Source organism: Choloepus didactylus, chromosome 6, assembly GCF_015220235.1.
Source record: "Choloepus didactylus isolate mChoDid1 chromosome 6, mChoDid1.pri, whole genome shotgun sequence".
Taxonomy (NCBI): Eukaryota; Metazoa; Chordata; class Mammalia; order Pilosa; family Megalonychidae; genus Choloepus; species Choloepus didactylus.
This window is the reverse complement of record NC_051312.1, coordinates 48262787-48284968: the sequence shown is the minus strand read 5'-3', so window position 1 is coordinate 48284968 and position 22182 is coordinate 48262787. Positions and strand designations below refer to the sequence as shown.

The 22182-nt window shown below is 43.7% G+C and overlaps 1 long non-coding RNA gene across 1 annotated transcript in view; it reads left to right on the top strand.

Annotated features, from left to right (window-relative positions):
• The first annotated feature begins 16843 nt into the window (after window positions 1–16843).
• LOC119537608 overlaps window positions 16844–22182 on the top strand; it is a 55281-nt gene continuing 49942 nt past the window's right edge. Inside the window, exon 1 of the long non-coding RNA XR_005217449.1 lies at window positions 16844–16910. This is a non-coding gene — a long non-coding RNA (uncharacterized LOC119537608). The remainder of the gene's footprint in view (window positions 16911–22182) is intronic.

Below are 22182 nucleotides of genomic sequence, written 5' to 3'. Positions count from 1 at the left end.
TCCTTTATTTCATATCTCCTGCTTTTCTTCCTTCAGACTTCTTCAGGCTTGTGTTTTCAGGCGACATTTTGCCTTGCTCAGGGCCTCCTTCTTTCACATCACCAGCAGTGTCATTAGGAGTCAGGATACTCAAGTTCCATGCCAGCTCCAACTTTGACCAGTTCTGCTTCACTCTCTAAGCCTTAAGTTTCTCACCTAATTTTCCAGATCTATAAAATAGGACTCATGGCAGCTGTCTATTTCACTGTATTATTAGGAGGATTGAATGAAATAATGTCTGTGAAAGGGCTTTGTAAATGTAAAGTCTGTTCCTAGTTTTGATTGCTTACCTACCAAGCCTATGGGAAAGGCAGGAAGCTGATAAAATATTGAATCTTGATCTTTTTTCTGTGCTTTTGAATCTAACAGAGCTGTTAGGTGACACCATAAAGAACAATTTTATGCAATATTGAAAAGACTGAAGTGTCTGGCTTATTTTGAGTGTTACAAAAGAGATTAAAAACCAAGGTGAAAAATTCATAAATTTCAGAACATGATACAATCACATGCATCCTTATAAGAGGGATACAGAAGGATGCTTGACATGCACAGAATAGGAAGATGCAATGTGACCCAGAGGCTGAGATTGGAGTGATGCAGCCACATGCAAAAAATAAAAGGCCAGCAGTCACCAGAAGCTGGAAGAAGTGAGGCATGGATTCTCCCCTAGAGCCTCTGGAAGAATTGTGGCCCTGCCACACCTTGATTTTAGCCTGGTGAGACTACTTTTGGATTTCTAGCCTGCAGAATTGTGAGAGAATAAAGTTCTCTTGTTTTAAGCCGCCAATTTTGTGCCAATTTGTTACAGCAGCTCTAGGAAACTAATACATTAGCAATTAAAATTGTTGTCATAGCTATTTACTGAGGGGGAAGCCAAGTTTGAGGAAAGCCAAGAAACTAGAACAAAGTCACAAGTGGCAGAGGCAGGGCTTGAACCGAAGTCCAGCTCCAGAGTGAGCACATTTAAGCAGTGAGCTACTCAACCTGACAGTCCGTAATGGCTCTGGTGAATGTGACCCAATGTGTGGTACCTTCTGTGAACATGCTCATTGTCATGGAGACCTTGGATACAGAAGGTTCCACCCCACTGCTTTAAAACCACTCATCGTTTGAGTACCAGAGAAATGCAATCACCATCCCATTTCCCTCCCCACCTCTTCAGTTTCCAGCAAGGCATTTAGAGTTTCTAGAAACATTCAGGATAGGGAGGCTTTTCAGAGCGTCTCTGGATCTGAGTTGGCAGAAATTCACACCACTGGTTATCACCATTGGGTTTGATTACGATTTATTGTTGAGCACTGTAATTAGTTATGCACATGGGTCTGAATCATCTCTTGGCCTAAACTACCATTTCAGTTTCTCCTCAGGCAAGGAGATAGTGCAATTGTTATACAGAGATACATGTCTGTGTATTCTGTGTACATACCCATACTGATATTCATGCCCATTGTGGCTCACAAATAAAGAGCCTGAAGATAAATGATACTTAGTGACTACCATTTAGTGAGCAAATTTTATGGACTAGGAGCTTTATACACAATAATCTTGTGAAATAGGTACTGGGTATTTTCTTATAGAGTTGGAATTTCCTGAGGTCATCAGGGGATGGAGTACATAAACTCAGGTTTCTCTTGCAAACCTTAAGGTTCTAACCACTCAACTTTTCTGCCTTTCTGTTTTGCTTCCTTACACAAGATGTCCATTAGAGACTAAGTATGTGTGTGTGTGTGTGTGTGTGTGAGGGGCCAGGGGTACTCATGCAATTACTATAAAGAGGTGAAAGGCAGAAATTCTGATTTATCATTATGATTCAGTCAAAGGCTTTGACATGTAATTTGATGTTTTCTGTGTTTTCATAAAGTGGAAAATATAGTTCAACTGCAAACATTGTGATTTCTTGACACCTTTGATTCTAACCAATGAAAATTTACCTAGTAAAAACTTTGGAGAGATTGCTCAGCTTCTTTGCCATGGGGAAATGGCTTTGAAAATCCAAAGAGAGAAAATAAGGCTTTCTCTATTAATAAATAATGTGAAGTTGCCTTAGAAATTATTCTTTTCTTTGCAAGGAATAGACAGCCACTAAAACAGCTGAAACAGAGAGAGAGTGTGTAAATAAGGAAGCCCAGGTTTCTAACTGAACCCAAAGGATTTAATGGGGTGTCAGAAGAAAATGTGTCCACCATGTCTCCAGTTCCTAGAACAATACCTAGTTCCAAATCAGTGTTCAAAAAATATTTGCTGAATAGAAGAAGGATTGAATTTTAGATTTCTAGGGGGAAAGAATTTGATTTGCTCAGCTTGGTTCAGGTGTCTGTAAACTGGTGCCATCAGTTTTGGCCAGTGCAAGACCATATAGGTCAGGAGGGAGGAGGGGATGTGTTTCTCCAAGAAGGAGTGTTGTGGACTGAGAAGACTCCCAGAAAGCGTCTATTAAAGAAATAATGAGTACCTTGCCTTGGTGGAGCTGAGGAGTCCTTTTTCAAGTGTAACAACATGGCCTGGTTAGGGTAAGCACTATAAAATTGAGGTAAGATAGAGGTGATTGAACAGAAAAAGTACCTTGATCATTTTTTTTTTCTTTACACTCCAGAAAATTGGAAAGAAGGAAACATTCTGAAACTATGAAGGGACTATTTCTTTGTTTACAGAACAAACCAACTCTGCTGAAAGTTCTTTTGTTTACCTTTCAGTAAGGACAATGTTGTCAGGGTGCCATTTTATATGCTGAAGATTGAAGTCAGGATCAGTGTTTGGGGCAGAAAATACCTGTTTGAAAATGTGAAGCCTTTGGTATCTGGAGAAACCACCTGGACTGGGCTTGGTGGCGGGAAGGCCAGGTTTCCAGAGCACCTGAGGCCCTTCCCAGCGTGGCTGCTGCTGACTTCCTTGGCTCATCTCTTTTTGCTGCATTCCCCATCCTGGCAGATTCCTCAATGCCCTTCTTTCCCCAGACATACCAGCTCTTTCACACGTCAGTGCCTTATCTCAAGTTTCTCCCTCTGCCTGATATTTTTTTCTCTTATTCTTTGGGTGAACTCCAACTTACCTTTCAAGGTTACATGCTCAGGTCACACATGAAGTCTTCTGTGACCTTTCTACATCTTCAAAATCTTCCCCCACTTTTTTGGTCAATATTTCTTAATACAGGGATTAGAAAGACAAAGGCTACATTCCCATTACATTGCAGTAGGCTTGAGTATGTGGCTTTATTCATCTGAGACATGGAGGTAGAAGTAAGCAACAGAGGACACCATATGTGAGGAGATTATCCTGGCAAGCACGATGGGAGAGACATTTGATTCTTCCCGAGTGGGTGGTATCGTAGATGCCAGTAACAGGGGATGTAGAGGTGGGGATTCCTCTAGAACAGTCCTGTGGTGTGGCTGCCTAGAATTGTTTTTTCTTAATGTGCAGCATCCAAGACTGACCCTCCTGGAAATTCTGTAAGCTGTCTAGTATCCTCTAATAAATCCTTTTGTGCTTAAACTAACTAGAGAGGATTCTGTTCTTTGCTTCTAAAAACGCTTATTTATATTGCATCCACTGGCACCGGTTCTAGATCTTAATCAGCTCTGGGTTTCCAATGCCTTAGATGGGGTAAGAGCTCAATAGATGGAAGAATGGGATGAACGGATGTGTCTCAAAGGGCAATCTGCAGCTCTCTAGGTCTCAAGGGAGGAATGGTGGCAGTAACATGAATTGAGTTTGAAGACCCAGGTCCTTTTCAGGGCACAGAGGAACCAGAAGGAAGTTGAAGAAAGGTGGCCTCCAGTCCTGCCAGACAGAGCACAGGGACAGCTTTCATTACAGAGTAAGGTCATGCTGTACCAACACAACACCATATTGATTCAATATCTCCATCAGAAAAATATCTGGTTAATTAAAAAAAAATAGCTGAACCTGATGCTTGGTGTTGTGTTGACTAAACACGCAGTGGCCTGACGGAATCATATTGAATGGCTGGGTTGGAGGCACATCAATATACAGTCCCAGAGGCCCAGTCAAGTAGAAGGGTGTGAATTGGATATGAGATTGGGTCTGAGGGGTGCACTGCAGGGCTACAGATGCTGAGCAAGTTTTGAGATGATGGGAGGAAATAAAAAGAAATGTGGCTTTCACATTATGCTGTTTTGTTTTATCCCTTTTGCTTTTGTGGCCATGAGATTGTTAGTAGATATTGCATAGTGTAGCTAATAGGTGCATATCTGTGGTTGTATGCATGTAACAACCCTATTCTGTCATTAGTCATTTAGTTCTTTGTTCCTCCCAACCCTAGTCCCCAGATGGTCTCAGGACAGGCAGGGCAAGCGGGAGGATAGTGTGGGGCACCTGAACACCAGGGGCCTGTAGGATGGCTTGGACCACAGGTAGCTGCTACCAACAATCATCTATAGTACTTTAGTTGGGGCTTTAATTTTGTAAGGGCATTTTTGAGAATAAATTACACTCACCAGGGAAAATTACCTAATCTTAACAAAATGTTAATTTACACATAATGTGCTGGAAAGGTGTGCATTTAGTCATGACCAATACCCACCCTGATGCTCACTCCCCGCATCTGACTTCCCCAGGGAATGGGCTGTCACAGCTTTGGACAATTCAGAGGCAAGGCATGGTGGGACTCTGGCATCACAGTGGCAGAGGGGAAAGGGATAAAGACTGTCAGGGAGTGGGGGAACTAAGCTGACTGTAGAAGCCATCCCTAGTTCAAGGCACATTGCCTTGAGCAGGGATTCTTCATCTAGGGATCACATTGGAATCATTTGTGGAACTTTTAAAAAATTAATCATCTGCCTGGGTCCTTCCCTAGGAGAATCAGTTTCTGGGTGAGGTATGGTCACCAAGGTCTTTTTAAAAAAAAAAAATATTAAAGAAGTTGTGGGTTTACAGAACAATCAGGCATAAAATACAGGATTCCCATACACCACCCTACCACGAACACCTGCATTGATGTGGAAAATTTGTTACAATCGATAATAACACTTTTTTGTAATTCTACTTTTTTTTAACAGTAGTTACATTTGTTACAATTGATGAAAGATCATTAAATTAGTACTGTTACTGTTGTTCATCGTTTACATAAGGGTGTTTTTCCTCCATATTCCTGACCTATTCTTCTTCTTATTATTTTTCATGCAAATCTTCATTTTGTTACTCATCTACCCATACACTGGATAAAGGGAGTGTCAGTTGCAATGTTTTTACTGTACATGGTCACATGATAAATGCTATATGGTTATATAATCATCATAAAAATTCAAGTCTACTGGATTACAGTTCAACAATTTCAGATATTTCCTTCTTGCTATTCAGATACACTAGAAACTAAAAAGTAATACCTACATAATGAGTCAGTAGTCATAATCATTTGTCAAATCCTAATTTCTCAGTTACATCTCTTTCCTCTCATTTAATCATTCAATCTTCAGGGATAACTGAGCAATGACCATTTCAGTTTCTTTGTGTTGGAAAGGGGTGTCGACCTTATGGTCACCTAGGTTTTTAAAAGCCCCTTGAGTTGTCCTGTTGTGCCCCATTGATTGAGAACCTCTGATTGGTGCAACAACCTCAGGCCTGAGTCTGATGATCTTACATATGGGCAGGGGCAATCTCATGGGGGCATTGTGAGATCAGTCTGTAGGTGGCAGGACCCCAGGAGCAGGATCTGGGGTCTAGGAACAGACTCTAGGGACCAGGATCTAGCCCTGGTCCCTGCTGGGATTCACAGTGGGGCTCTCCCTCACCAGCAGAAATCCAAACCATCGGTAGGGAATCCTGGGACCCAAGGCCTCTCGGCTTGTTCCTCACACACAGAATCTGGCTAATTGCACGGGAGACTGTCCATTATAGTCACTGTAGCTGGGACCCTGCAGCTGGATTTGGGGAGCGGTCAGTCTCATGTGGGGAAGATGAAGGTGGAGGAAATGAGGCAAGAGTCTACACTAGTCCCACGTCACTGGTCCAGGGTAGATGGCCTACACACCAACTCTGCAACTTGGGGTTTGATCCAGGCTGTTTATTTATGGGTCCACGTGCTTCCAGGGATCTGTAAACCCCTTGAAATTGTGAAAAAATTTTGTTCATCAGATTCTCAAAGCAGTTCTATACTCAAAGGTTGCGGAAGCTGGTCTGGTTGTTCTGATATGAGGGATCTGCTGCCTTAGCTGTACGTCCTCATGGCTTGCTTCCTTGTTTGCCTGTGCTCCTGCGTCTCTGCTAGCCATTGATCTTCCCTGGAGGCCACGCCTTCCCTACAATGTGTGCTAATTCCCTGATTTTGGTGATCATTTCCAGGCCACAGGTATGCTCTTTCTCTCACCTGCTGCTGATCTGCCTCTGAGCTCTCTCTGGCTGATACTGACAGCTTCTGCCAAGTCTGCATGCTGTCTCCACTTCTGCTGGTTTGTGGTTCATCCCTAACTCTTGAGACTCTCTTCTCCATGGGATGGACTATTTACTTCACTGCAGAAATGCCTCCATTTAGGAGGGAAGTGAATTGGCTTCTTGGCATACAGCTGCTAAAAAGACCCACTTCCTTTTCTTTGGGATGAAAAACAAATGTTCACTTCCTGGTATCTCAATTTTCAGTCTCTGCTTACATAGGGTTACCATATTTAGCAAGTAAAAATATAAGACACGGTTTAATTTGAATATTTGGGACATATTAAAAAATTTCTTCATTGTTCATCTGAAATTAAAATTTAACTGGATGTCCTGTATTTTATCTGTTCATTCTATGACTGCAGCAAAGCAGCTGAACTTTAAGGTAGTCAGATGAATACTGGAATACTGAGTTACACATATGCGCAAACGCATACAAACAAAACTTTTGAGTCTGACGGTTTCATTGAAGCTGTTAGGGTAAAAGACTGCTAGTTGAAGCCACCTTGGTGGGTGATCTCACTGCCCTCCCCCCTACATGGGACCTGACTCCCAGGGGCGTAAATCTCCCTGGCAATGCAGGAGATGACTCCCGGGGATGAATCTGGACCTGGCATCGTGGGATTGAGAACATCTTCTTGACCAAAAGGGGGATGCAAAATGAAACAAAATAAAGCTTCAGTGGCTGAGAGATTTCAGATGGAGTCAAGAGGTCACTCTGTTGGACATTCTTACGCACTCTATAGATAACCCTTTTTACGTTTTAATGTATTGGAATAGCTAGAAGTAAATACCTGAAACTACCAAACTCCAACCCAGTAGTCTCAACTCTTAAAGATGATTGTATAACAATGTAGCTTATAAGGGGTGACAGTGTGATTGTGAAAACCCTGTGGTTCGCACTCCCTTTATCCAGTGTATTGATGGATGAGTAGAAAAATGGGGGCAAAAACTAAATGAAAAATAGGGTGGGATGGGGGGGTGGAGATTTGGGTGTTCTTTTTTTATTTTTATTTTTTATTCTGATTCTGATTCTTTCTGGTGTATGGAAAATATTCAAAAATAGATTGAGGTGATGAATGCACAACTATAAGATGTTACTGTGAACAGTTGATTGTACACCATGGATGATTGTATGGTATGTGACTATATCTCAACAAAAATGAATTTAAAAAAAAAAGACTGCTAGTTGTCATCTAACATCCATTTTCCTCTATTTTTTTAGTAATAGGACTTCTGAATTTAATCTGAGGACAGAAAAAGAGAGAAAAGCATACATTTGCAGTTTCCTTTGCATCTAGCTGTTGCCAGAGGGATATGAGTGGGTGAGATATATACAACTTTGGGGTCATGCTCTCCACTCCCCTTTCTCTCTCCCTGACTAGAAGGCAGACATGGTGGCAGGAGCTGGGGCAGCCATCTTAGAACATGAGGTAGATGCTTTGAGCATGGGAGAGCAACAAAATAGAAGGAACCAACACCACGTCAACCCTGATTGCTTATATCCAGACTCTTATGTGTGAGAGAAATACTTTTCTATCTTTTACAGCCACTGTTATTTCGACTTTTGTAAGACCTGCCTAACTGGTATTCTGACTATCACGAGTATCACAGTTAATGCTCTAGAATAATTCCAGGTGATGAGATTTGAAGAGTATTCTCTAGGCAGCCCTGTTCTTATTCGCCATTGACTTTCCCTCCTGTTTGTTCCAGAGAAGCAGCTGAAGCAAGACATAGGTCAAGGAGAGGGCAGGAAAGTGGCTGTATCGATGATTTTTTTAAGTAATTTTATTGAGATATATTCAAACACAATATAACCCATCCAAAGTCTACTATCAATGGCTCATAGTATTGTTGCATAGTTGTGCATTCATCACCACAATCAACTTTAGAACATTTTCATTACTCCAAAAAAAAAGAGAGAGAGAGAGAAAACCCAAAACATCCTGTACCCTATTACCGCCCCATCATTGACCCCTAGCTTTGGTGTGCTACATTTGTTACTGTTGGTGAAAGAATATTAAGATATTACAGTTAGTTATAGTCCATTTTTGCAATAGTTATGTTTCTTCCCTTATAATACTCTATTGTTAACTCCTTGTAATAGTTTTAAACATTTGTTCTAGTTCATGGAAGACATTTTTTATACTTATACTGTTAATCGTAGTTATCATCCATGATAAGATTTACTGTGTTATATAGTCCCATGCTTTATCCTCTGGCTTTCCTTTTAGTGACATATATGACTTTAAACCTCCCCTATCAACCACATTCACACACCATTCAGCACTGTTAATTAAACTTACAATAATGTGCTACCATCACCTCTATCCATTTCCACACATTTAAATTTAACTTAAAAATTCTGCACATCTTAAGCAGCTGCTCCTCTTTCTCTAGCCTCATTCTATCTCCTGGTAACATACATTCTAGATTCTATGTCTATGAGTTTGCTCATTATAATTAGTTCATGCTATTAGTGAGACCATACAATATTTGTCCTTTTATTTCTGGACTCATTTCACTTAACACAATGTCTTCAAGTTTCACCCATGTTGTCGCATGCTTCAGGACTTCATTCCTTCTTACTGCTGAATAATATTCCATCTTATGTATATACCACATTTTGTTTATCCATTCGTAGGTTGATGGACACTTCAGTTTTTTCCATCTTTTGGCAATTGTGAGTAATGCCTCTATGAAGGTGGGCAAGTGTGTGTTCACGTCCCTGCTTTCAGTTCTTCTAGGTATATACTGAGAGTGGGATTTCCAGATCATAAGGCAACTCTATATTTAGCTTTCTGTATCAGTGATTTTTCAATGTGAATGAGAATGACCTGAGGAACTTGTTAAAATGCAGATTCCCTGGCTCTACCCTCTGAGATGCCAAGTTAACAAGTCTGATATAAGCCAGGGAACTAGCATTTAAAAAGTATCCCAAGTCATTCTGATGCAGGCAGTACTTGGACCACACTTTGAGAACCACTGATTTAGGAGTGGAGACCTCCACCGTGCTGGCCTCCTGGAAATTCTCCAGTGAATTAATTCAGGGAGCTTCTTAATTGCTATAAAGATGCTGTTGATGGTGGTGTTTAGCCATTCAGAAAGAGTGCCTTGGAAATGAATACTTGGAAATATTCAATGGGACACTCAACGAGATGCAGAAATTTAGAAAGTTATGAAATTTAGAAATGTATCCAGTTACTCTGGATGGTCTGTGAATCCCACATACATGCACTAATTAGGTAACAAGACACAATTAGGCTATTTGGAACAATGATTGAAAAATAAATGTTTTAAGGGACAAGAGGGCAAAATTTAAGCACTCCAGTTTTCATGCTCATTTCTTTAGTTCACAATGTTGACTGAGGAGTCAGGGTAATTACATGTGGTAATAATGCTTGATAATTATATATTTGCCTGTGTTTACATTGGACATGAACTAGGGGAGCTCTCTTTCTAAGTGAACCCTCATGGATGCCCTTTCACAGAGAGGTGCCCGAGAATGAAGTTCACATAACAACCAAGCAACAACAAGTGGCGAAAATTGCGACACCAACTACAGGAGAACAATTAGGGGAAAACTTTCAGTCACGTGTGGCATAGGTAGAATGAGGGAGTGAGACAGGGGCTGGAGAGAGGTAAAAGTGCCAACCGGCCAACCAACCAACCAGGTAAACAGCAGAGTGTTTTTTGAACATCTATGTGCAAGGACCCTATGCTTGGTACTGTGTGTGTGGTCAGGGGTGGCATGAGGGGGTCAGAGAGACTTTTAAAATGAGGAACTTCCAATGTGTCTGGGAGGAACAAAACACCTGAAAGGAAGGTACCACCTAAGCAGTGTGGAATTAGTGCCAAATCAGTACTTTAGGAACTCCAAGGATGGAGAGACTGGGACGGCGAGGACAGTCAGGAGAACCTTTTCAAGGAGGCAGCTCTCAGATGTCAGTCAACAAAAATGAACTGTTTTTGGTCTTGGGGGTACAGGGATGAGCAAGCAAGAGTCCTTCTCCTGAAGGGGCTCCTATTCTAGTGGAGGGAGGCCCAGCATCAATAATCTTAGAATAATATTATTAGATAGAAACATCAGATTTAATAATCAATATTTATTACTTATTAGTAACATATAATTGAGAAATAATTGCGATATTTTCAGATACTGATAAGAGCTGTGAAGAAGCTATGATAAGGTAAAGTGGTGGAAGTGAGTGGGGCTGGGTGGAGGCAGGTGGCAGAAGTGGTGATTGGGGAAGGCCTCTCCGAAGGGTAGATGCTTAATTGAGCCTGAATGATGAGAAAGTGCAGTGTGTGGAGATTTGGGAAAAGCATGTATATGAAGGACCAGCAAGCCCTGAGGTTGGATGGAGGTGGTTTGTTTGAAGGACAGAGCATCGAAGGCCACAGTGGCCACAGAAAGGGTTAGGAGGGGGTGGCAGTGTGCAGAGAGGGGCTGGGGAGAAGCAGGGACTGGCAAACAGGAACTTGAGGCTGGGGAATAGAGTTTAGATTTTATTCTAAGGATGAGAAGCCTGTGGTGGAGTGTCTCAGGAGAGGAGAGACATGATCTAATACACGTGTTTTAAAAAAATCACTCTGCTGTGAGGTGGTGGACACTGGGGGGCAGGCGTGGTGCTGGACTACCAGTGAGGGGCTATTGGGTGGCCCAGACTCCTTCATTCTCTTCCTGAGCAAGCACAGGTCGGCAGGCCAGGTGGGGCCCAGAGTGTGAGAACAGCCGGAAGCCAGCAGGGCACATGGAGAAGCTGGGAGGCCTCCAGTGTGGCTGGGATGGCTGTGTGGGAGTGGGGGAGGCCGGGAGGGGAAGGCAGTCAGCCTCCTTTTGCTGTTTTGGGAAAGGGCTCTCCAGCTTGGTGTGAGTTTAGCATAAGGTGTTTGATGCCCAGAGATCTCTGTGGGAAAGTGGTCAGAATTGCAGGTAGGATGGAGCCCAGAGGGCCTTTTGCACCTGAGAAACAAAGCCCCATCTGACTGAGGGGGCACCCACTGAAGGGAGATGCCTTCAGCCCCAACTGTGTGCCAGGGGCTTGGCACAGAGCTCTCCTGAGCCTCCCAACATCTCTCCAAGGTGAAGCTCGTCTGAATCCTCACTTCACAGAGGAGCAAACGGAAGTCTGGGGAGACTTTCAAAGGCAACGCAGGGGCCAAACCATATCAAACCCAGATCTTTCTGAGTCCTTAGTTGGTGTTCTTAACCAGTACACCACACAATCTCCACGATTGGTCAGCTGTTTTCCTGCCTGTTTGTTTTCTCCCAATACTTTTGTCCCTTTCTGACACTTGCTTCTCCTTTCTCCTCAGCATGTTCAAAGCCAATGACTGGTAAAAAATGTTTTTAACCTGACTGGGATCTTGAATCTTAAATCCAACCTTAAAAAAAGGGTGTGTGTTTATCCAGCAGGGAGGATCAAGCCCTGTGTGTTATACACATCAGCTCATTATCCTCACAAGATTGGGAAGTTCTCCATTTTGGAGGGAGTTTGACTTACTTGCAAAATGTCACACAGCTAATGGGTAGAAATGATTCTAAGTCCTATCTCAAATTCCTTTGGTGTTTTTGGCCTTCCATCAACAATCTATCCTGCTCTGAGTCCTTTCTCAAGATATCTCCTTTTCCTTTCTTGTTGCCCATAACACTGGCTGTAACACCTAACCCTTCCTGCCTTACCCCATCTGAGTCATGCCTCTGACATTGTCTCTGTCACTCCTGTCCCTGGAGTGTGGGAAACTTCTGTGACTCCTGACACCTTCCTACCTCCTGTATGCTCAGGCCTTTGGCTTCTCTGGCATACTTAAGGACAGACCCTTGGGTTCCACAATTTGTTCCTTGGCTGTGATGGGAGCTTTAATTTATAACCTGCAAATTGCAGAAAATCTTTTCTTGTTGGTGATAGGCTCCTTGAGTCATTACTTCCTGTGTCTTCAATTTCTTCAGCTGTGCAGGCAAGCTTATAGCACTGAAAACAAATAATTGCATGGAAAAACAAACTATTCCAGTTATCTACTGCTACATTACTAACAGCCCCAAACTGAATTGTATAAAAAATAGTTGTGTTATTGTGCTCATGGATTCAGTAGGTCAGGAATTTGGACAAGGCATAGTGGGGAAGACTTGTCTCGGTCCATGATTCTTGGGGGCCTAGGTGGGGAAGCCTTTAATGGCTGGAGGTAACTTGAACGACCAGGGGCTGAAACCATCTGAAATCATTCTACATTCTGTGTCTGGCACCTGGGCTGGGCTCAGCTGGGACTGTTGACCAGAGTGGCTCAGGTGTGACCATTTCACGTGACCTACATGTGACCACTCCAAGTTGCTTGGACTTCCTCACAGCATGGCCTCAGGGTAGTCAGGTTTTTATATGGAGATTCATGGCTCCAAAAGCAAATGCTCTAGTGAACAGGATGGGAGATGTATGGTCTTTTGTGCCATGGACTTGAAAATCACACAGCATCACTTCTGTCAAATTCTATTGTTCAAAACAATCACAAATCCACCCAGGTTCAAGTAGTAGTGACATAGACTCCACATATCAATAGAGGGAGTGTCAAGGAGTTTGCAGATATGTTTTAAACCCAGCATGTAAATAAACAAAAAATCTTAAAAACAAACTCCTAGTTTTTAACTCCTCAGAAAAATCTCTAAAGCCTGGAACAGCAGTTCCTAATCTTTTCTGCACAACAGCCCCTCCTACTTAAAGCAAAACAGAAATCCCTAAAACAAAACAGTTTTTATTGTATTTTGTAAAAATAGCACACACTCATTGCAAATAATTTAATGCAGCTATACACAAAGAATTCTGTATAGTACAAATAAAATAGAATATTCCTGAAATCTCACCACCTAGAGATAACCACTATTAACTTTTGAGGACTGTCCTTTCAGATATGTCTCTATGCTCATACACATATAAATATATGAATAGCTTTACATAAATAGGACCATACTATTCAATTCCCTTGAAATCTGTTTTTTTTTTCTACTAAATGATATGTCATAATCATCTGTCCATGTTGCAGCAGGAACTGTTGATTGCTTATCCAGAAGCTATTGGTCCTTTCTTCCTTTCTAACAGAACAGGTCCGTTACTCAGGTGTTCATCCTCCTTGAGACAGCAACTTGTTTCCAGGAAGGCAGACTCCATCTCCAACCCCAGGGGTCCGTTACTCTGCCCAGTGACTGGGGTAGCAATGGGAATGGAATGTAATTCTGGCTGCTGTTAAGTGAGGTCAAGACTGATGGTGGGTTTAGGGAAAGGGTTTCCTTGATGATAAAAAGATGTTTTGGAAAAAACAGCCTCTCTTCTTCTATCGTATATTGTCATTCCTGTGTATGATAGCTAGAAGTAGAGCAGTTCCAGTTATGTGTGAATTTAAAAAAAAAAAAATACATTAGTTATTGTTTAATTTAAATGGGTCAAATTGATGTTTTCTTAATAGCCAAAAGTATTCTAACTGACACACATCCACAAATAAACTTATACAAAATCGCTTTTTAATTTCATGTATTTATTTAATTAATGATAATTTTGAATTTACTTTTGGTAACTGGCTAGTGTTCTCCTGTATGGATATAACACCAGTAACTCAGTAAAATTGCTGATTATTAGACATTTAGGCTGTTTTCTAATTTTTCTGTCATGATCAGTGATGCTGATGAATATCAGTACTTTTATTTATTCAATTTTCTGGCAATGCTGGGTGAATCCATAGACTCTCCACTCTCTGATAAGAAGCCTCTGGAACAGAATTCTGTGGAACCCACAGAATTGGCCCCACTAATGCAGTTTCTTAAATCTGACTGTTTGTGGAAGACGAAAGCTTGCAGCCTCCGGTTATCCCCATTTTTTTCTCCCTGCCACTGGAAAGCATGAACTTCAGAATAGGACAGAAATGGCTAGAAACCCTGTGCCACTTCCTAGCTGGACAACCTCATGAGCCTGTCTCCATCCTCTGTGTAATGAAAATAGAAATATCTGCCTACAGAAGGGGTTGTTGTCAGGATTAAATGGGATGATGTATAGGAAGCACCTCGTGCAGTTCCTGATCCGTAGTGAGGGCTAAAATGATAATTATTTTTACCTTTTATTATTTATCTTCTGTGTGGAAAAACAGGAATAGGAACTACTGACCTCAAAACTTGGCAGTGGGCACTGTTTGCTTTCTTTCTAGAAGGACTAGAATATGCTAGTATTTTTTTTGTAAACTTTTAAATTTGAAATAATTCTAGATTTACAGACTTGCAAAGATAGCATGGGGAATTCCCATAAACCCTTCACTCAGCTTCCCCTAATGTCAACAGCTACATAACCAAGGCACTTTTATCAATAGTAAGAAATTAGCATTAGTACAATACTATCAAAGTCAAAACTATAGACTTTGTTTGGATTTAACCAGTTTTTCCACTAATGTCCTTTGTCTGTTCCAGGATACAATCCAGGATACCACATTGCATTAGGATCTGCTGGGTTTTTATGGATACGAAGCCGTTTCTTTGGAGGACTGAACTGAACACTTCTGCTGGCAAAAATATCCAGACCTAACATTTATTGGGTGTCATCAATTTACCATCTGGTTGTGAGGTTCTTGTCCTCATTTTACAGATGGGGAAACTGAGGCTCAGGGTAATTGAGAGGTCACCCAGAGGGAGAGCTGGATTCCAAGTCAGGCAGCCTGGTTCACGCTGAGCTGCCTTTCGTGGAGGTTGCATTCCCCAGGCCCTCACCAAGAGCTGGTCCTCCAAGTGTGGCCGAGAGGGGAAAGGGGGTCCTGCAGCAGGGGCCCCTTGCCCATGGGTAGAACTAATTTTGGCCTCCCCTCCCCGCTCTGAGTTACCTCTGAGCAGCCCAGCCTTAGCAGAGACCCTCCACACCCCTTTTCTCCCACCCTTTCCCTGTCGACTCTGACTCTTTGGGAAGCTGCCTCTTGCCAATCTTGCTGTGCACTTGGCCACAATGCAAAGGCGCCTCCTGGTGTTTGCATTTGAATAGGGACATGAGTCTGAAATCAAACAATGAGACTCGTGGTTGGAGTGGGGGCGAATGTGGACAGAGAGCAGCTCCTCCTACACCACCGTGAGGGCCCTTCCTTTGCTTCTCCACTTATCCAGAAGGCTTTTCACTCCGCTGGCTTCCCTTCTCCACCTCCTTTCCAGCTCTGCTCTTGCTCCTGGGGATGGGAACAGGATGCCCTTTCAGGCAGGGCCGCATCAGTACAGTCTGAAGTCTCCCCACTTTCCCACCCAGAAAACTGTTCACTGCCAAGTGAGAGGCAGCAGGCAGCCAGGTCTTGGGCTTGCTCTTTGAGCTCCCAGCTCCATCATGTCCTCCACCCTCTCTGTGGGGTTCTAATGACAGCCTATCTAGTACCAGGCAGGGGGCCCCTGCACCTTCTGAAACCTTAAACAACACAGCCAGCCCGGAGATAAACGTATCATGTTATTCAATAAGGAAACAGAGGCGCTGAGTGGTCAAGCAGCTTGTCCTTTGCCACTCGGCCGGTAAATGTTAGAGCATGGACTTGAACTTTGGTCTGGCTGGCTCCTTCCACTACACCAAATGTCATCATGACTATTGCTCTGGGTCATTGCCAAAACCAACCTCGGGTTCCTGCTGGCAGGGGTGCCCAGTGCTGTCCCGGGCTGCTCAGGGTCAGGAGCCCAGCTTCTGGGGACCAGGCTGGTGACAAAGCTCCTTTCTAAGGCCCCTCCTGAAGGCGGAAGAGGGCTCTTTGCCTGGCAGGCATGAGGGCCCTGGTAAGGGCCTGCAACCTGTCAGGGCACAGGCATTTCCTCATTCGAGTGACATAGCTTAAGGAACGCTGATAGGGGACTGCGTCTCTATTTATCCAGGCAAACTTGGCCTGGCTGAGGTGTTTCCTGGGGCTTTAATCCTTTTGTTGACATGAAGAGAGTTCACTGAAACTAGCATTGTGTTAAACTGGAACTGCATTTCAGCTGCATGTCTGCTCTCAGTCCTGAAACAGAAACCAGGATTTTGGGGGAGTAATCATAACATTCAGAGCTGCAACCTGGGGGGGATCATCTGAGTCACCGACAAACCATTTGCACCCTTCTTGCTCATGGGTGGCTTTGGGTCACTGGATCAACACTGGGAGTCTTTACTAAATAGTATGAGTAAGACGAGCTAACATGGATTGAGCTCTTACTATGCACTAAGGACTTTACGTGTATTAACTTGGTTAATCCTCATGACAGTGCTGAGATAGGCACAATTATTATCTCCACTTTATAGATGAAGATGTGGAAACACAGAGAGGTTAAGAATCTTGCTTAAGGTCACACCGCCAATAAAGGAGCTGGGCATTGAACCCAGGTCACACAGCCAATAAAGGAGCTGGGCATTGAACCCAGGCAGTCTGAATCCAGAGTCCATTATTCTGTTTGCAGGTATACAACACAGGCACTGGTCTGGAGGAACATAGACCAAAGGGTTTAAGCTGGCTGTATACAGGTAATTTCATTTTCTTTTTTTACTTCATGTTTTGTATTTCCTTATTTTCTACGATATACGTTTTGTGGGAGCAAACAATAAAAGGATTTATTATAGAAAAAAGGGGAGGTCCTTATGAGTGCATGGTACATGGGGCACTGGACAGGGCTCTGTCCTGGGGGTGTCCACAGAAAACCTGTGTGGAGAGACCACTGTGGCTCAGGGGGACAGTCGTTGACTCAAAATAAGGGAATTGCTTATTCAGTCATTCGTGTGCTCATTTGATTATTCGTTCATTCCTTCAAAAAGGTATGGAGTTCCTACTGTGTCCAGGCACTGTGGTAAGTGCTGGAGATACAATTATGCCTAAGACAAGGTCCCTACCCTCCAGGTAATCACAGTACAGGAGGGGAATCATACTTTTGTTAAAGCACCCATTAACTCATATTGGCACGTAATAGTTTGCAAGTTCTGTCTTCTCTACCAGAATTTGAACCCTTGAAGGCAGAGACTGGATCATGTCCACCTTGGTTTCTCCAGTGCCTGGTACAATTACCTGGCACATATTTCAACCATTTATTCATTCATGTACTTTTGCATGCATTAAGGTATTTTTGCATGGCTGTGTGGGTGGTTGAGTACACAGTGTGCAGCAGAAGGACAGCTTGAGTGGTCGTTTCTCCAGTTTGAAGGAAGCCAGGAAGAAGGTAGTTATAAAACTCTCCAAAGACACTTGAGTTAAGAATTGAGTTGAGTTGAGAAAGTTTTCACCAGGTGGGGGAAAGTAATTCCAGATAGAGGGAATAGCATATGAAAAATGACAGTGGTGTGAAGCTGCCTGGTGCATTTGAGGCACTGCCAGTAATACACTATGGCTGGGTGGGAGAGAGGTGTGGAGCCAGAGAGGCATGGGGCAAGAGGGGCATGCTGGGGCCATATCCTGGAAACCTTCTTTGTGATGCTAAGGAGCTGGACTTGAATGTGGTCAAGTTACAAGGAGAGAGAATCCAAGGATGGAGTGAAGGTTATATGTGTAGATGGGGGCTAAGGCATAGGAAAGTCACTGTTTCCTCCTCCTCCTCCTCCTCCTCCTCCTTTTTCTCCTCCTCTCTCTTTCTTCTTCTCCTTCTCCCCCTCTGCCTCTCCCTCCTTCTTCTGGTCATTTTTTTGAATGAGCCTCCTTCCACTCCTCCTCTTTGTTCTTTTTAATGAATCGTCCCCTCAGCTCTGGGGAAGAAATGGAAGCATCAGAAACCAACATCTTTAAGCACCTACTGCATGCTGAACCCTGCTGCCATCTGTAACCCTGCCATCTGCCCATCGCCAGCCCCACTTCCCAGGTGAGGGAACTGAGGCTCGGAGACACAATTATCTGTGTGACTTGCCCATACAGCCAGTAAATAGCTGAACTGAGGGCTGGACTGAAGAGCATTAGATCCCAGAAGCCACCCTCTTTTCTCTGGGCCAGACAAAACAACCTCAAGTGGAAAATCATGCTTCTATCTTTGCAAAGTGCTTTCATGTCCCTAGGCTCATTCAATTCTTACCATGACACTGAGTGGTAATTGTGCAAGTATCATCATTCCCATTTTACAGGGGGAAAACTGAGTTGCGGGAAGGTTACTGGCTACGTCTGAGTGATTGGAAAGTTTCAGGATTATATACATCCAAAGTACAAAACAGATACCCAATTGAAATAAACAAAAGTAAACCCCAAGACGGTTTCTCCGTGCAAAGCGGCTGGCCATGGAAATTCGCCATTTGCTTGCATGAGGACCTTTTTGCAGCTGGAATAGCCTGAGGGGTGAATCCAAGTGGCTGAGCTAATCCCTTTCTCTGCCTTCTGCCTGCTTCCTCTCGTCACCTTCAGCCGCCCACCCCCACCCCCACCCAGGGGACATCTGAGGCTTCTCCACGGAATCCCTCATTTAGCTCCTGAGACCCAGCACAAGTCTGGGTGCAGAATGTTGGTGCAATTTTGACAAGATGCTCACAGAGGTTCAGTGACTAGTTTTAATTAGGCCATCTTTGTTTACGTTTGATGTTTATCAGCTAATTGGCATGGCAAGGTGTGAGTCACACAGCTTTCCCCTGGCATGGAATCAGTTTGTCAGAGAAAAAACCAGGAGAACAAATGATCCCAATTATGAGAGAACCCACCGGGCTAATTATCGTCCCACCAAGGATGGCGCCTCGCCCCTCCTGCTGCCGTGGTGGCTGCTGTGGCTGCACCGAGCACCCAGGGAGCCCCTCACCCTTCCCCCCAGCCCCAGAAATCCAGAAACCCAGGACTGGGCTCCCAGCTGGCTGCCCGGAGATTTATTTTCTCGAATTCAAAACTCAGGAGTCCCTTCAGCTCAGACACTTGAGGGCAACCTTTCCCCTATATCAAGACCATTCTCCCATTTAACCCCTTCCACTGACAATTGCTCATATATGTTGTACCTTTCCTGCATGCCAGGGACTGTCAGAAGCATTTTACAATTATTTTTCCCAGTAACAGTCAGGTCCCATCATCATCTCCATTTTTACAGATGAACTGAGGTATGCAGACATCTGATAACTTGCTCAAGGTCACCCACTTTATGGACGACAGACCTGCGCTTCAGACCTACAGGATCTGTCTCCGTGGCATCTGCTCTTGACCCTCAGACAATTCCTGGAGGCTCAGAGAGCCGTAAAATCAATCAGGACTTTTCAGGCAGATTTCTAGAAGCCACTCTCCCTCTAACTATCAAAGTTCACCTGCCTGCTAGGACAGGGCTGTCTAGAACTTTCTGGAGTGATTGAAATGGATGACTGCAGTATCCAATACAGTAGACATGAGTAGCTACTGAGCACTGGAAGTGCAGCTAGTGGGACAGAGGAACTGAGTTTTTAATTTTATTTAATTACAGTTTCAGCTGAAATAGCTGCACGTGGCCAGTGGCTACTGTGTTGGAGAGCTTGGTTCTAGCCTGTCAGTCCGTACTCCTCAAAACACAGTTATTCCCTAATCAGCCACATATTTGTGTCCTTTCCTTCCTGTCCTCCTTCTGCAGCTTCCCGGCCTCCCCCGTGTGCTTTCTCTGTGTGGCTCTGTGTGGTAAGGGTCTCTTCGTTTTCAGTATCCTCCCCCTCCTGGTTCTCCCAGCCGCCTCCAGGCCGAGGGGCTCGTGCGGAGGAATGTGGCTTGGCTGCCCTGGAGTTGAATGATGATCCTGGACCCTCGGAATGTCCACAAAGCCCCGCACTCTCCGTCTCCCTTGTCTCCCTCCTTCGCCGGGGTAACAGATGGCCCCGGCTTTCACCAGCCGGGCCTGAGCACATTGTCACTCCCAGCTGAAAGTGAAATATTCAGTGGCATTTAAATTAAATAGACTCTAATGCTTCAGTAATATTAATTACGTTTTCATTCATCCCTGGCCTAATAAATCAATGCGTAAAGAGGGGATGCTCGGGAGGCTGGCAGCCGAGTGGGGCCACTGGGCCTTTGTGTGAGCCCGCACACAATGCTCCCATTCTTACCGGGCTGCGGTGGCCCCTGCAAACATCTGTGCTCAGCCCCACTTGAGGAGGAGCCAAAGTGGTAACATTTACACTCTGCTCATCCAATTTGTCCCTGCACCAGGGCCTGAGTTAACGGGAAATGGGAAGGCCACACGGAAAACCACATTCAGAGCTGGGGTGTATGCATGGATGTGAGTGTGTGTGTGTGTGTGTGTGTGTGTGTGTGTTTGGAGCTCAGGAGTTTGCAAAATTTCAGGGGCCAAGGTTGAGGACTGATGGAAAGGGGAGTCTGTTAGTCTTTTAGCTCTGGGACCTCTGTCATGGCTGCAGGATTGGGTTAGATCAACTTCAACCTGTAGGTAGGAGGAAAAATAGGAAGGAAGGAAGTGATGAAGGAAAGAAGGAAAGGGAGGGAGAAAGTGTTAACAGCTATCCTTGAATGATTGCTTCTTGTATGCTGGGCCCTGTGCTAAACATCTCACCGGCAATTTCTTATTCATTTCTTGCAACAATCTGTGACATGAAATAGCAACTCTTATTGGCCCATTTTACAGATGATGAATTTTGTTGTGGTTCAGAGAATTTAAGTAATTTGCCCATGGTTCCCGTCCACATCTGTCTGATTCCCAAATCCGTGCTTTTCATCTCTAGGTTATACTTCCATCAGAAGAAAGAACAAGGAAGGGATCTCTAAGGGTGTGGTCCGGGGTGGGGGGCAAGGGTGCAACGTATGAGAAATTTCCAACGTTCCCCTTGGTTTCTGAGCTTTTTGGCATTTGGGGAGGTCCGGCCCACCGTGCAGTGCACCCACCCCATTCTGGGGCTATACATATGTAAAAGACGCCAATAAAACAGTCCGAGAGAGCCTGGTCTCCTAAATCTTCCCAGGACAAAACCTCCCACTTGTGATGCTTCAAAGCTGCCCGGAGCTACCAGTTTACCCCCAGAAGTCCCGACTCAATGCCTCTGATTGGAAAATAAATAGCCTTGCACATAAAAGACGCAGGCCAATTGTTAGCCCAGGAATGGGAAAGTGCTGTGTGCACATCACTGTAAGTCCACCCAGAGCTGGACTCCTCCAGTGAGGAAATTTCTCTTTAGGATGATGGCACAGGACTTGGTGTGTGTGTGTGTGTACACATGTATGTGTGTGAGAGACAGAGAGTGAGAGAGAGGGGGGACCTAGGGGGAATTGAGGATTTCAAAAATTGTTCCTTAGAAGATTTTTAAAAACAAGATTTAAAAAAATAAATGTTAAAATTCCAGAAGAAATTACGTGTTCAGTGTAGAAGGCTAAAAGATACAGTCAAAAGGAAGGGAAAACATTTGAACCCTTGCAGCCAGAGTTAATGCTTAGTGTTTTTTCTTCCAGAGATCTCCCTCTCTTCCTCTACTTAGCAGAAACTAGGCCATAAGATGCAAAGTGCTTCACAATCTGCTTTTTGCCCCCTTAACATGACAAAAACCTTTTCCATGGCATCTCATCTATATCTCCAACATTATTTTTTGCATGACTAGTATTGCAGTTTATGGGCAAGCATGGTTTTTTAACCAATCCCCAATTGTTGGGAATTGGGGTTGTTTCTATTTTTACCCTTTCACAAGGATGCTCTAATGAATTTCCTGTGGCTAAATAGTGATGCATGCACATTCCTGATTATTCCCTTCAGATAAGGTCCTCAGAGAAATTGCTAAGTCAAAGTGAATATAATGCATATTTTGGGGGCAGAAATCCTGAGTGTCCATTACGATGATTTTTAAATAGACTTTATTTTTTAGCGCAGTTTTAGGTTTACATAAAAAG